This window comes from Apodemus sylvaticus, chromosome 16 (genome assembly GCF_947179515.1).
Source record: "Apodemus sylvaticus chromosome 16, mApoSyl1.1, whole genome shotgun sequence".
NCBI classification, from domain to species: Eukaryota; Metazoa; Chordata; class Mammalia; order Rodentia; family Muridae; genus Apodemus; species Apodemus sylvaticus.
In genome coordinates, this window is record NC_067487.1 from 62,223,891 (window position 1) to 62,240,111 (window position 16,221).

Sequence of the window (16,221 nt, forward strand, 5' to 3'; positions counted from 1 at the left end):
AGGCAGTAGTGGTCACACCTTTAGTCCCAGTGGGGGCGGGGGATCCACACAGCAGGCAAGCTGTAAGTCTTAGAAGCTGCCAGGAAAGGGGAGATGAAGAGAAAGCCATGTTATTCCCAGTGGGGGCTGACAGGAGCGGAAAGGCCCAAAAGTTGTTTACTCTGATGGAGTGTGCACTGTCACAGGCTTCGCCCACTTCTCCGTTCTTTTAGAAAATTGCCATCTAGAAAGGTAGATGTGTTGACTACCACCACTGTCATTTCTCAGTGGAGTGGAATAAGTTGTATGTGCGCTTGTCTATTTACAGTGACTGTCTACATTCGATTCTATAACTATATAAAATTAAACATAGCTTCATGTTGATGTCAACTGTCATCCCTTCCAATAGCTCTCCTCCTGCATATTGGTAACATTTCTCTGCAAATAAAACTGGCTCATTATCCTCAATGTGTTGTGTAATTTATACCACCCTAACAAGAGTCTAGTTTGGGACTTTCTTACCTCTGGGTTGCGGGTTGCACCTCCTGGTATCCTGCTCGAGTACTGGTTCCCCAAGGGGCCTTAGGCTGCTCAGCTGCTTTTCTCAACATCAAAGCTTATGATGTGTCCTTGGAATACATAAATCCACTTATGTGAGTCTGCATTTCATGTGTACCCTGCCTCCCTTGGTTTTCTTATTATAAAAATCTAGTCAGTAAAAGTTCTGATTTATCAGACTGATCTTTTTTTTTAAAGATTTATTTATTTTATGTATATGAGTACACCATTGCTCTCTTCAGATACACCAGAAGAGGGCATCAGATCCCATTACAGATGGTTGTGAGCCACCATCTCAGAATCCTCCTGCCTCTGCCTCCCAGAGTGCTGGGATTACAGGCGTGCGCCACCACCGCCTGGCTAAAACCCTCTCTTGAAAAAAGTAAAAATGATATCAACCACACTTTATATTTTGTATCCTAAAGATTAGAAAATTCTAATTTATTTTGTATAAATTAGCATAAAAGGGAGAGAAAACTTTGGTAATAACCTGGCTTTGTGGGGTTTTGGAACAGGCCCTGTCTCACTGGCCTCAGACTCAGTCTACCTGCTTCTGCTTCCTGCATTCTGTGATTAGTGTGTGCCACAATCCCTGGCCTAATCTGCTCTGGCAAGGGAGGGTTGCTCAAGTGGTAGATTCAAATAACGTCAAGAGATCATAAGCGATCTGGAGTTGCCCACTTCCAGGGGCCTTCTGGAGCCTTCTAAATGAGCCTGGGAGTCTCCTCCTCTGACCTGTGAGAGCATGCCCATTTAGATCCTTAAACAGATGCTTGTTCCCCAGGAGTCTCTCTATTCCTGTGGGTTATTCTGCTCTGGCCAGTGTGCATGGGTCACCCTAAATCAAGCAGGGCAGTCCCCAGCTGAAGCTCAGGCATAGCATTCAATAACCTCCACTGAGCTATCCAAATTTCCACAGAAACCTCCCAGCAGCCCTTCCATGGTCCTTCTCAGTTAAACCATCTTAAAAGATAATGAGCTCACAGGAAAGCCAGTGGTCATGGGAGAGGAGTGACCTCTGAGACAGAAGTGACTTCTGAAGAAAACAAGGCATGAGCTGGAAGGACAGACACAGATACCCTTTTGCCTATCCTAGCAGAGTGGAGCTTAAACCAGGAAACAGAAGAAGATATAGGAACTAGCAGAAGCGCTGAACTGCTGGGTCAGTCCTGTAGCCACCAGCTCCTGGGGCTGCAGCTCCCCTGTGAGGCACAGAAAATAGTTGCTACAGCAGATCTGACCAGGAGAGGAAGTAAGGCCAGGCTCTTTCCCCATCTTTGTCAGACCTGACCAGAGAGGGAAAGGAGGAGGCCAGGCTCTTCCCCCATCCATGCCACTCAGTGACTGCATGGCTCATGTGGGAGAGTTCACTTTGCAAGAAAACTAGGAAATGCTGCAAATCAGCATGAACTCTAATCTCCAAGCTGTTAACATTCACCAAATACCACAGCTCCAGAGCAAGCTAAGATTGGAGAACGGAGACAAGCCCCGGGGGGGGGGGGGGGTGAGGGAGACCAGACCTAGATGGAGGTCGGCCAGCTACAGCCTGTACCTACCCCAACCAAAAGCTGTATCACTACCAGGTGAACAGTTTCCTTTTGAAGTGAGGATTTCCTGTAACTACAGATAGGGACAGGAAGTAAGGAATCATCATTCTGGGGGAAAATGAGCTTGAAACATAGCACCAAATTTAGGAGCAGAACAGGGTTACCCTAACACAACAAACGTTAATGGGCACACATCCGAACTTTACATTAAGTACAGCTAATATCCTCAGGACCAGAGACACTTGCACAGCCATGTAACTGAAGTACTGTTCACAACAGGCAAGTTATAGGACTTGGGCTGATGCCCGTCGGCCATCACGGACAGAGAAAGAAAATGTCCATGGAGTTTTATTTAGGCATAAAGAAAAAGTAAAATTATGTAATCCAGATGGAAATGCAGAACATGAAGTGACTCAGAAAAACACGTTTTCTCATGAGGAATCTAAATTTCCATTTCAATACCAGCATGTATATGTATGCATGTATATATGGCATGAAAGTGTATGAGGGCCTGTTGGGAGGAAGGAAGGGGAAGGGAGAAGACAAACGGGGCATGCTTTCTTATGTGCAGAAGTTATACAAATATATGCAAATGACAGGAAAGCAGAAGGGGAACATTTGGCAGGGAGGAAGGGCACCAGGAGGAGTGGCAGGGACCCAGAGGACTGTGAAGAGGTACAAATGTGAGCGACATAGACTGATGTTACAGCCAAAAGGCAACAATGTAACCCCTTAATGTGCACCTTAACTAAAAGTAATTTTTTAAAAAGCAAAATGAGGGGGCTGGAGAGATGGCTCAGTGGTTAAGAGCACGGACTGCTCTTCCGAAGGTCCTGAGTTCAAATCCTAGCAACCACATGGTGGCTCACAACCATCCATAATGAGATCTGATGCCCTCTTCTGGTGAGTCTGAAGTACAGCTACAGTGTACACATGATAAGTAAATCTTTACAAGAAAATAAAATAAAAAGTAAAATGAACATAAATGTAACAAATGAAATCCAAGCTATCCAAGTATTATTAACATGACAAGGAAAGGCTAGAGGTCTCCTGCCTCTTCTTTTAGAAACTAAAAGTAACAAGAATGAGAAACCGAATTGCTAGTTCCATACCTCCCAATCTAAAAGACCTAAGGAGGAAGGAGGTCTGCCCACTGAGCGAAGGTCACACCCACTGGCTGTGGGACTGAGAAGCCAGCAGAGCTCATAACTCCAAGGCAGAGCAGAGCCACAGATGAAACATGAGCAGGGCCAGGCCAGCATGGTGGCACACGCCTTTAATCCCGACACCCTGGAAGTAGAAGCAGGCATAGCTCTAAATTCAAGGCTAGCGTGGTCTACATAGTGAGTTTTAGAACAATCAGGGCAACATAGAAAGGCCCTGTCTCAAACAAACAGGAAATAGTCCCATTCTTGGACGAGTGGTCTGAGGTGTAGTGGGAAGTGACCAAAAAGCTGAGGGAGTCAACTTGGGTAAGAAGAGATGCCGATTAATTATTTTTCAGGAAGCAGCATGCTGCTGAAGAAAGAGAAGAGGAAGTCTGTCCTGTGACACCCCTTCGGTGTTAACCTCAGATGGCTGCAGAGATGTCACTCCAGCGGAGATGATTCACATGTAGAAATGCTGGTAGAAGGAGAATTTCTGCTGAATGGAATCCAACCTTCGTCTCTCTCACAAAACTCGAGAAAACAAGTAAGAATTCACCTTTACTTAAAATTTTTTTCAAAATCATAGGAACTATGAAACAATATTTTGCACATGTGTTTTGAGGGGTGAAAACACTAGTTCTGACCAAGGAACTGTCACTCTGTAGCAGGTAAGAAGGGAGCCAGACAAATTATCATGAATTATTTTTATTAACTTTCTCTTTTTGTTTGAACAAATTTAAAAAGTTTGGAAAGAACAATCATGTAGATAAGTTCATGAATGGTATCTTTCAACATTAGCAGTATAGAATACTTAACATATTCACTTGTTAATTTGAAATACTACTTAATGCAGAGTTCAGAAGAATACTCCAGGAATAAAGACATCAGCTTATCAAAGAGGCACAACTCATCGTTGACGAAGATCTCCTTACCAGAAACAAAAATTCATACTTCCTTTCTTCTAAGAGCAGAGGAAATTGTGGGAGTCCTTGGACCTCTCTGTGTGGAGAGGAGACGTCTTTCTCAGAATGTAAGCCATAGCCTTTTACCTTGGAGAGACACAGACGCCGGCCATCTTGCCGGCGTACCACAGTTGGGGGCATACCATGATACTTTAGTCTACCTTAGCTTGATCATTGAATAAAATGCATGTGAAACATCTTTAACAGCATAGGTTTTAATAAATACGTTTGACTCATAAGAAAACATCAGAGACTGAAGAGGTGGCTCAGTGGTTAAGAGCACTTGTTCTTGCAAAGAACCCATGTTTGGTTCCTGGTGCCCACATGGTGACTCATAATTATTTGTAACTCCAGTACCAGTGGATCTGATGCCCTCTTCTGATCCCAATGTGTCTGGGCACATATGTGACACACGTATGTACATACTTACATACATGTAGGCAAAACAAATATAAAATTTTCAAGTTTTCTTTTTAAAAAATGGATAACCTTTTAAAAAGATTTAAAAGATGAGTAAATACAATTCAGGAAATTTAAGGATTTGGCTTTTCTTAGTGTGGGAATGTACACATGCGAGAGGTACCTGCATAGTACAAAACAAGAAGTACCTGCAGAGTCCAGGGTCCCATCAGGGCAGAGCTACAGATGGCATGAGCTGCAAGATTGGGGACTAGGACCCCACCTTGGCTCTTCTGAAGAGCAGTATGTGTGTCCTTAACCACTGAGTCATTGTCCTAGGCTGGAGTATTTAGATATCATATATACTTAGTGCTTAGAATAGTAGAATAAAACTAAAAATCAAGAAAATGAAGCTTTGGGGCTAGAGAGATGGCTCAGCGGTTAAGAGCACTGACTGTTCTTCTGAAGGTCCTGAGTTCAAATCCCAGCAACCACATGGTGGCTCACAACCATCCCTAATGAGATCTAATGCCTTCTTCTAGGGTGTCTGAAGACAGCGACAGTGTACTTACATGTAATAAATAAATCTTTAAAAAAAGAAAATGAAGCATTATATCATAATTTTACAAAATTGACAACAACCAGATTGTATTATAGTAAAAAAAAAAAAAAAAAGAATAATTTTTTTTTCCATGCTCAGAACTGATCCAAGGATCTCATGCATGCTTGGCAAACTCTACCACTGAAGTACATATGCAACCCGGGAAAACATTTTCATCTTTATTATATACATTCTTCACCTCTCTAGTGATATTTATGTTTTTCATGTTAAGCAGCCAAACCATGCTGGTACATATGGTTACAGCACTATCCTTTAACCTCAGGCCTACCACCATTATTTTTAACCTCTGGGTAAAATTTCTATTTTAATGTTAAAGTTTATGTTTCTAAATATGTAGAACATTGACACAAAGTAAAAATTAGAAGGTACAAGAGACAGTCTCTTTGTTTTTCTTTCTCTATTCTTTCCTTCCTTCCTTCCTTCCTTCCTTCTTTCCTTCCTTCCTTCCTTCCTTCCTCACCCACTGTTTTTGTTGTTTGTTTGTTGGTTTTTGGGGGCTTTGTTTTTGATTTTTTTTTTAAGGGATTCTCTGTGTAACGCTGGTTGTACTGGAACTTACTCTGTAGACCTGGCTGACCTTGAACTCAGAGATCTACCTGCCCCTGCCTATGGAGTGCTAGGAAAAAAGGTGTGTGCCACCATTACCTAGCTTTTTCCTTTTTTTTTTTTTTTTTTTGATTTGGTTTTTTCAAGACAGGGTTTCTCTGTATATCCCTGGCTGTCCTGGAGCTCACTCTGTAGACCAGGCTGGCCTCAAACTCAGAAACCTACCTGCCTCTGCCTCCTAGAATGCTGGGATTACAGGTGTGCGTCACCACCGCCCGGCTTTTTCCTTTTTCTTTTCTGACTTTCTTTCTTTCTTTCTTTCTTTCTTTCTTTCTTTCTTTCTTTCTTTCTTTCTTTCTTTCTTTCTTTCTTTCTTTCTTTCTAGATTTTGTTTAATTTAAGTATATGGGTACACTGTCATGTCTTCAGATACACCAGAGGAGGGCATCAGATCCCATTACAGATGGTTGTGAGTCACCATGTGGTTGCTGGGAAATGAACTCAGGACCTCTGGAAGAGCAGTCAGTGCTCTTAACCACTGAGCCATCTCTCCAGCCTAGTGAAATTTTTCTTTGCCGTGTTTTTTGTTTTTTCCACTTAGGATGTGATGCATCTGGAATCTAACAGTGTGCTGGAGATGTTTAACGCCTTGCCATCTTACACGTCTACAACCCATCTTTCACATCGCAGCAAGAATAGACCTTGTAAGCATTTGGTCCTGACATTCCTTTCCTGAAAACCCCCTGTCAGAAGGGTCCCTCCAGGCCACCTGGCCCTGGCTTTATTCTTCGCCTCATTCTCTCCAACTTGCACTCACTTTTCTGCCTGGCAGTTCTTCCACAGACACCAGATTCTTTCCTTCCATCTCGGCCTCAAAGTCTACACTGAATATACTCTCCCAAATAGCTTCCTTGTTCCCTGTAGTCTTAACTGCTTTCGGCCGGTGTGTTTATTACACTGCAGGTACTATTCTCAGAGTTTTACGTGTTTTGATTCATAATAGTGCCTCTTTGAAGTCGGTACTATTATCCCTACTTTACAGCTGTGCAGCTTGAGTCATACACGTGGTTAAGGCGCTACCCCTAAGGACAGAAAGCTCATAAATTGCAGCTTAGACAGTTTTATTTCAGTGTTCAGAAGCATTGTCTACACGGTCCCTCATTTCTTATTTAAAAACAAACAAACTTATTTCCGTTAGTGGGGACTGAACTCATGTCCTTACATATATTAGGCCTGTGCTTACCAGTGACCCCATTACAACACCCCCCCCCACACACACACACACACACAGCCTTTTGGAGACAGGTCTTTCTAGGGAGCTCAGGCTAATCTCAAATTTGTGATCCTTCTGCCTCAGCCTCTTGAGTACTAGGATTAACAGGGTACATAGTGGGTTTGGGGAGTGGGGTGTGTGGGAGTGGGTGCTTGGATTTAATCCCTGGCAGAGGCAGGTGGATTGCTGTGAGTTCAAGGCCAACCTGGTCTAAAGAGTGAGTTTTAGGTCTGGAGAGCTGGCTCAGGGGTTAAGACTGACTCCTCTTCCAGAGGTCCTGAGTTCAAATCCCAGCAACCATATGGTGGCTCACAACCATCCGTAATGAGATCTGACTCCCTCTTCTGGTGCGTCTGAAGACAGCTACAGTGTACTTAGATATGTAAATCTTTAGACCCAGAGCAAGCTGGGTCTACCGGAGCGAGAAGAGGTCCTGAATTCAAATTCCCAGCAACCATATGATGGCTCACAATCATCAGTACATCTACAGTGTGCTCAAATATACATTCAATAAATAAATAAATAAATAAAATAAAATAAAATAAAATAAAATAAATAAATAAATAAAGAGAAAGCCAGAGGTAGTTGGATTACTGGGTGTTCAAGGCCAGCCTGGAGTTCCAGGCCAGACTACACAATGATATCCTATCTCAATAAATAAATAATTAAAAAAAAACAAGAAAAAAGAAGTGTACATAGCATTCCTGGCATACATTACTTTTTATTTGAAAAATACATACTTACCATGTATTGTGGAAAGACTACCATGCATTCCCTCACACACACATTTTCACGTGTGTAGTGAGAACAGTTAAGATCTCTTCCTGGGCCTGGTGGCTGTAGCACACTTTGATAACATGAGTTAGGCTCTGACTTAGATCCTCAGCATTGAAAACATAAGGTATTCAGTGATTTTGAAAAGTGCGCTGTATTGTTAGCTCTGTCCAGCGGGTATGAACCGATTGCTCTTGCGTACTGCCCTTCAATGCGACACTAGACTGGTGTCTTGGCTCCTGTTTTAATGTTGTACTAATTTATCAGTTAGGTATCTGCTCACATATACTATGTTATGCATTCTCTTGTCTGTCCCTTCTGGCTGTAAGAACAAGATTCACCTGTTCTTTTCATACATGTAGGAGTGATGTAAGAAATGTTTGTGGAGCCAGGTGTGGTGGCGCACGCCTGTAATCCCAGCACTCTGGGAGGCAGAGGCAGGTAGATTTCTGAGTTCGAGGCCAGCCTGGTCTACAGAGTGAGTTCCAAGATAGCCAGGGCTATACAGAGAAACCCTGTCTCGAAAAAACCAAATCCAAAGAAAGAAAGAAAGAAAGAAAGAAAGAAAGAAAGGAAGGAAGGAAGGAAGGAAGGAAGGAAGGAAGAAAGAAAGAAAGAAGTGCTCATGGAGTGAATGTGGAGCTGGATCTGTAAGTTATATATAGCCTATCCCAAATATAGAAGCCCACGCACAAAGTGGGAAGTAGAAAATGTACCAGTTTGTTTGTGGGTTTGTTTTTCAAGACAGGGTGTCTCCTTGTAGCCCTGGCTGTCCTGGAACTGGCTTTGTAGACCAGGCTAGCCTTGAGTTCACAGAGATCTGCCTGCCTCTGCTCCTGGAGTGCTGGGTTAAAAGCTTGCACTGCTACTGCCTGGTGAGATGGTGCTTTTTTTTTTTTTTTTTTTTTAGGAGCAAAGCAACAGAACACCCACCACTGCCATGCACACAGCAACACCAGGCCACCTGCAAGGGGAGAGCAAAAAAAGATAGAAGCAGAGGCTATGGCTTTTGTCCCAGCTCTAGACTACCTCAGTGAAGGGCTGCATCCTTCAGTGAATACGCAGAGAAGAGAAATGTAAGGGACATTGTAGCAAGAATATGTGTGAGTGACATTCTTCTCTCAGAAGACATATTTGAAGACAATTTTGAATAGAGGAAAGAACTGGTTTTAGCTGCATGTGGGAGGCAGAAGGAAAAAAACAACCTATATTTTATGTGCCCTGTGGGAAAGAAAAAAAGCCCAAAAAACAACAACAAAAAAAAACAGTTGGCGACACGTTATGTTCTTGAAACACAATAAGGAAAGGCAGATGTCATTCAATAGGATTTTAAAGCTAGGACCAAACGTCATTTCTGTGCATGTGCGTGTGCGTGTGTGCACATGTGTGTGCATGTGTGCTGCATGTGAGCTGGACAGATGCTCTGGACACTAAGCTATAACCAAACCTTACTTCCTTCATTTGAATCTCTGATTTGCTTTGAGTGGCCCTCCCTACAGAGGGTGACAGAGAGAATGTGGTGGTTGTTCTTAAGGGTTTGGTGGAGGGCAGTCGGAACATCAGTAGGCTGAAAGGATCTTCTGTTTTCTTCTACCTACAAAAAAGGCTCTTTTTCTTTTTCCTTTTTTCGTACTTTGGATTGAATCCCTCAGCCCCGCTTCCCAGTTTTAACACATGCTAAGCACATGCTTTACCCCCCAGCGTTACACATGCTAAGCACATGCTTTACCCCAGCTTCCCACCTTTACACATACTAAGCACATGCTTTACCTCAGCTTTCCACCTTTACACACACTAAACACATGCTTTACCCCAGCTTCTCACCTTTACACATGCTAAGCACATGTTTTACCCCAGCTTTCCACCTTTACACACGCTAAGCACATGCTTTACCCCAGCTTCCCACCTTTACACATTAAGCACATGCTTTACCCCAGCTTCCTACCTTTACACATGCTAAGCACATGCTTTACACCAGCTTCCCACCTTTACACATGCTAAGCACATGCTTTACCCCAGCTTCCCACCTTTACACACACTAAGCACATGCTTTACCTCCGCTTCCCAGCTTTATACAGGCTAAGCACGTGCTTTACCATGGAGCTGCACCCTCAGCCCACAGGGACCAGTTTTTGACAATAACCAGATGTCCTGTTTAGGGTGGGTCTGCCCTATATTTTTATTAGATTTTAAGGTTTTGAACAATTACACTTTAGAGTTGACAGGAAGGAGACAAAAGAGTTTTTAAACAGGATGTTGTAAATAAATGTCTTTAAATTTTTATGGGATCCTTATTAACATTTATATCCCTATCATATCAAATCATATCACATCTAGGTTTAGGGGGAAGGAAGTCAAGGAAAGGTCAGTCTATGGAGAGAATGTGAAGACTTTAGAACAACAACAACAAAAACCCAAAACGCAATCATCTCTCTCTCTCTCCATCTCTATATCTATCTTTATATCTATGTGTGTATATATTTATACACACACACATATGGTAAAATTTGGAAATTAAAGTACCAGGTACAAGTTTATCTTTCCTCTTTATTTTTTTAAGATTTATTTTACACTGTAGCTATCTTCAAACACACCAGAAGAGGGCATTGGATCCCATTACAGATGGCTGTGAGCCACCCTGTGGTTGCTGGGAATTGAACTCAGGACCTCTGGAAGAGCAGTCCATGCTCTTACCCGCTGAGCCACCTCTCCAGCCCTGCTTTCCTCTTAACGCTCCCTCTTTCCATCTCGGTGCTCAGGGCCTCACTTCAGTAGCACGCTGTCTACACCTCTTTGCATGTTTGTGAGGAGAAAATGGAAGGTGGGGCAGTGGTCAACCCCAGGGGTCCTCCCTTGGCCTTGCTCCATTGCAGGGATTATAAACTCAGCATTATACTTGGCTCTGTCTATGTGGGTTCTGGGGATCAAACTCTGGTCCTAGGTTTGGACAGCAAGTATTCCCAGACTGAGCCCCCTTCCTAGATCCCAGTCCATTCCTTCCTCACACGGCTCTGGTAACAGCTCTCCCCCCCCCCCCCCACTTACTTGTTATGAGACATTAGGCAATTCATTTAATTTCCTGGGGCATATTTTCTCAGTACAGGAAGCATATGAAGCAACACGGCAATACAAAGTCTTGCCTCTCTCAAGGAAGGACAAACACTTAAATGATACCTCCACATACATATAGGTCGTCTTCTGGTGGTGTTCACTTACAACAAATCATTCAAAGACAAATACACTTAATTTTCATACTGAAGCTCAAGTTGTCTGCCAAAGATTGTTTTCTTTTGTGACTCACGACATAAGGATTGTGGTAAAAATTTGGATTATAATATTGAGGAAAATGAGCCAATTGAGATAAGAAACTCCAGGAGTGGGCTGGAGAGAGAGATGGCTCGGCGGTTAAGAGCACTACTCTTCCAAAGGTCCTGAGTTCAAATCCTAGCAATCACATGGTGGCTCACAACCATCCGTTATGAGATCTGACACCTTCTTCTGGTGTGTCTGAAGACAGCTACATTGTACTCACATATAATAGTAATATATATATATAGGTTTTTCAAGACAGGGTTTCTCTGTGTAGCTCTGGCTGTCCTGAAACTCACTCTGTAGACCAGACTAGCCTCGAACTCAGAAACCTGCCTGCCTCTGCCTCCCAAGTGCTGGGATTTTAGGCATGCACTACCACTGCCTGGCATATAATAAATAAATCTTAATAAAAAGAAAGAAAAAGAAAGAAAGAAAGAAAGAAAGAAAGAAAGAAAGAAAGAAAGAAAGAAAGAAAGAAAGAAAGAAAGAAAGAAAGAAACTCCAGGAGAGGAAGGAGAGAGGGCGGGAGGGAGGGACAGACGGAGGGAGGAAGAACACTCTCATTTGTTCCTAAATTGTTTGCCTCCCAACTTAAAAGGTCAGCTAGAACTAACTGAAGGAGAACAGGACATCTCTGCCACCATTTTTAAGGATTAGGGGTTGTTAAGGAAGTAAGGCTAGAAATAGTCTAAGAGCCTGGCATTAAGAAGGACCCTGAAATGCAGTCTTCTGGGCACAGCAATGCCGTCCCAACCACAGCAGCTGTGAGCCTCCACAAGACCAGGTCTAGAAGTCAACCATGAATCCCAGAGGGGCTCAGAGGTTCTACCCTTCCCACTGATAGGTTTTAGGGGAGGAACAGTCACCATGTTTAGTTGTGTATCCTGAGGACTCTAGGGATACACGGAATTCACATGCATGCATTGGAGGAGTCCTTTAATATACAGGACTGAAATAACACATAAAGCTGTTGTTTCTCTGACAAATTATCAAGGACCTTAGGTTCTACCGGGTAGTTCCAAACCCATAGTCATGCAGAGGCTCCTGGTTAAACTCAGTGAATTAAAAAATAAAAAAAAGGCTGGGTGGTGGTAGTGTGTGGCTTTAATCCCAGTACTCTGGAGGCAGAGGCAAGCAAATCCATGAGTTCGAGCCCAGCCTGGACTACAAAATGAGTCCCAGGACAGCCAGGGATACACAGAGAAACCCTCTCTTGAAAAACAGAGAAAGGAGGGGGAGCAAGGAAGGGAAGGAGGGAGGAAAGGAGAAAGAGCAGAGCATCGGTAGAGCTTCCATTACAAGCCTTTGCAAGACCAAGTTGGGGGAAAGGGTGTACAGAAAGTCTGAATGGAAGAGAAAAAAATCTAAAACAGCTCCCAGCAGCTGGCAGCCAAGAGTAGTGCATGTGTCCCCACGTGTGTCTGTCCCACTATTTAATTAGGGTTGCTTGCATGAACACGAGTTAGGGGCTATTTTGGAGCAAGGGCAACCTACTAATGGCTATACCACTAAGAAAATAAATCTCCTTCCCTTAGCAACCACTAACGGCCAACAGTTCCTCAGGAACAGATGGAGACTCATGAGCCCTCCTCTTCTGTGTTATGAAACATTGCCAGGTCCCGTCTCCTGCAGGTAACCATAGCTGATGAATTCATTCCTGCATGATCCTAGTTAATCTCAGTGGTTGTACTGGCTGGTTTTCTAACCAACTTGACACAAGCTAGAGTCATCAGAGCGGAAGGTGTGTCAGTTGAGGCGATGTCTTCATGAGATGGAGCTGTAAGGAATTTTTTCAATTAGTGATCAATGGGGAGGGCCCAGCCCATTGTGGGTGGAGCCATCCCTGTGCTGGTAGTCCTGGGTTCTACAAGAAAGCAGGCTGAACAGGCCATGAAGAGCAACCCAGTAAGCAGCACCCCACCATGGCCCCTGCATCGTCAGTTTCTACCTCCAGGTTCCTGCCGTTTGAGCTTCTGTCCTGACTTCCTTCAATACCAAACAGCAATATAGAAGTATAAGCCAAATAAACCTTTCCTCCCCAACTTGCTTTTTGGTCATGGTGTCTCATCACAGTAATAGAAACCCTGACTACTACGACAGTGAATTAAAAAGTCCAGGGATTCTATGACACTTCTCCCCATCGTCTGGCTCTTACACTGCGCATGCCCCTTGGTGCTTCCTGAGTTCACAGAGACTGACGTCTCGTTTGGGACGGAGCACTCAACAGTGGCTCATCGGCAGCACTTTGGCCAGCTGTGAGTCTCTTCACTGATCAAGGCTGAGAGCGGCTCTAATCCAAAAGTCTAACCGAAGACAGTGGATGCCCTGTTCCTCTAGTCAAACAGCAATGATAGGTCCTCCGAGAGCCCGTGATCTCCCTAGCCATGGTCTTGTGACCAGGTTTACAGTATCAGGCATGGATTCCTTTCAGCAGAGCAGGCAGGCTTCACACCCTATCAAGCCCAGAGATCCAGAGATTGGAGAACATAGTGCAGGCAGCTGCTCGGCTGTAGTGCAGGCCTCTTGGTAGATGGCACCACAGTAGGTAGAATCTGAGGAAGAATTCACAGGCTACTTTATAACATTCCAATTAAAAAAAAAAGATTTATTTATTGTTATATGTAAGTACACTGTAGTTGTGTTCAGACACACCAGAAGAGGGCGTCAGATCTCATTACCGATGGTTGTGAGCCACAATGTGGTTGCTGGGATTTGAACTCAGGACCTTCAGAAGAGCAGTCAGTGCTCTTAACTGCTGAGCCATCTCTCCAGCCCATAACATTCCATTTTTGCATGAACTAATATAGTCCCATGAGACCTGCATTAATCCCTTCCAAGAGTAGGGCTCCCATGGCCTAATTATTTCTACTAAAGGTTCAAGTCTCTTAACATCACCAAACTGGAGACCAAGTCTTCAGACACAGCCTCATAGGAAAGGAGCCGGATCCAAACAATACCAACCAGACTGAGATCCCTGCCCAGGCTCCAGAGGATCTTTAAAGATGATCACAAGTCTGCTTCCTCCATGCATAGCTTAGGCAATGGTGCCTCTTGCTTGGCTGCTTTAGCTTAATTCCTAGTGCTATTCATCCAGTTAGGGAGCTAGCCAGCCCTCGGAGTCATTCTGGCATCCACTGTTCTGGATTCCCTGAGTCCACTGCGCTAAAGGAGGATTGCCCAGTTTCCTGTCAGTTCCTTCATGAAAGAAAAACAAAGGAGGGAAGGCTCGTTTCTGTCAGAACACCCTTTTGAGACAATGCTGCATTATTCATGTAACACACATGTGTACCAGGGACTGTTCCACATACCTCAGTGAGACTCTTGCATCGTTCCTTCCTATTGGATTGTGTCTTATTGCACAAATGCTTAATTGGATGGTTACTCCCTATATAAATGAGGCAAAGGAGAGAACCAGTGAAGGATATTAAAGAAGATTAGGCCCAGTTACATTTAAACAAAAAGAACAAGAATTGCTTTACTCTGCACATGGTTATATTGAACTAAAATTAAGTATTTAATAATTATTAGTCTAAACATTTTCCATTTTCCTATCTCATTCTTTCCTCTTACAATGTATTTTTTTTTGTTTTTTGTTTTTTGTTTTTTTTTAAATTTTTTTATTCGATATAATTTATTTACATTTCAAATGATTTCCCCTTTTCTAGACCCCCACTCCTCGAAAGTCCCATAAGCCCCCTTCTCTTCCCCTGTCCTCCCACCCACCCCTTCTCACTTCCCCGTTCTGGTTTTGCCGAATACTGCTTCACTGAGTCTTTCCAGAACCAGGGGCCACTCCTCCCCCCTTCTTGTACCTCATTTGATGTGTGGATTATGTTTGGGGTATTCCAGTTTTCTAGGTTAATATCCACTTATTAGTGAGTGCATACCATGATTCACCTTTTGAGTCTGGGTTACCTCACTTAGTATGATGTTCTCTAGCTCCACTTACAATGTATTTTTGTGAATATGTTTTGTGTATCTGTAATTTTAGCTTACTTACCATTTTCTGCCTTTAAAGTTAACATTAATGTCTTTAGGCTGTCAGTGCCTTTGTGACTCTCTTTTCTCTTAGTTTTGAGAGCTATGTTTCGTTTCCTGTGTGGCCACTAGCAGTGTAAAGCCTGCCTGTCAGGTGTTTATGTGTCTTCCAAAGATAGCAAGGGAAGGGAGCCCTCAGGGAAAATACATCTCATTCCAGAGGGAGGGATGATGCCACCTCTAATGGCTGCCGGTCCCAAGTTCACCTGAGATGTGGCCTGGCTGCACCATCAGAGCAGAGGCAGCTGTGCAGGTTACATTTAATTCTCCCCAGGGCTTGTTTCCACCCCTCAGCCTTCACAGGGCAGCCTGCCTGGCTTGTCTGCTAAACCTTTGCTTTTCTTTGTTTTGCATAAAGTGTTAGCTTCCAAAATGCTTGTTCTTGAGTAGGGAAAAAAGCCAAGAGAATTGCAGATTTCTGAGATCTGCTTGTGTTGTGCCTCCTGAGACTTATCTCTTTCTCCATTGCTATTACTGAGCAGGCGTACCACACCTGCTACAGGATGTCGCCTCCAGAGGGAAATAGCAGGGAACAGGTCAACTGGAGCTTCTCCTGAGCTGCTCTCATTTGAAGACTTAGTGAAATACATTTACAAAATTACACCTAGAACAAATGGGAAATAGGCTTTCCTTTTGAGCCACTCCTCTGAAAGGAAACTAGCAGTTATGAGGAAACAGGTCTTGCAACTAAGTGCTGCCTAATAGGCTCTGAGCTGTACAGCTGGTCAGAAGGCGTCTTCATACTGAGGAATGGACAAGTGGACCTGGTCCATTGCCTAATGCATCAGGCCTTTGAACTTGGATGTAAGCCATATTTTATAAGCCCAAGAAAGCTTATTTTATGTAAAAATTTCCTTCTATCATTTGCTACCATTCATTAAGTTATGATTTAACAGCCAGGAATGCTTCAGGCTGTAATGTCTATGCTTGGGTAAGAATTTAATGGGGAACAACTGCCTCGCCCCAGAAATCAGCATGTTTAGAGGAGACATAATGAAAAAAATATGAAGGGGAAAGTAAAGCTGATGAGGACATCTCAAAATGGGAGGCTCGAGCCCTGAGC

General features: G+C 43.5%; 1 protein-coding gene and 1 long non-coding RNA gene across 2 annotated transcripts in view; one reads left to right on the forward strand and one right to left on the reverse strand.

Annotated features, from left to right (window-relative positions):
* Window positions 1–3,293: 3,293 nt before the first annotated feature.
* Fcho2 (FCH and mu domain containing endocytic adaptor 2) overlaps window positions 3,294–16,221 on the forward strand; it is a 105,956-nt gene continuing 93,028 nt past the window's right edge. The window contains exons 1-4 of the mRNA XM_052159974.1: window positions 3,294–3,427; window positions 3,589–3,776; window positions 4,086–4,262; window positions 6,363–6,465. The gene's annotated coding sequence lies outside the window, so the exon portion shown is untranslated. The remainder of the gene's footprint in view (window positions 3,428–3,588; window positions 3,777–4,085; window positions 4,263–6,362; window positions 6,466–16,221) is intronic.
* LOC127666966 (uncharacterized) lies at window positions 9,497–9,937 on the reverse strand. Its single transcript, XR_007973751.1, has 3 exons — window positions 9,795–9,937; window positions 9,661–9,753; window positions 9,497–9,578 (listed from the first exon to the last, which is right to left on the reverse strand). It is a non-coding gene; the product is annotated as an uncharacterized LOC127666966 (long non-coding RNA).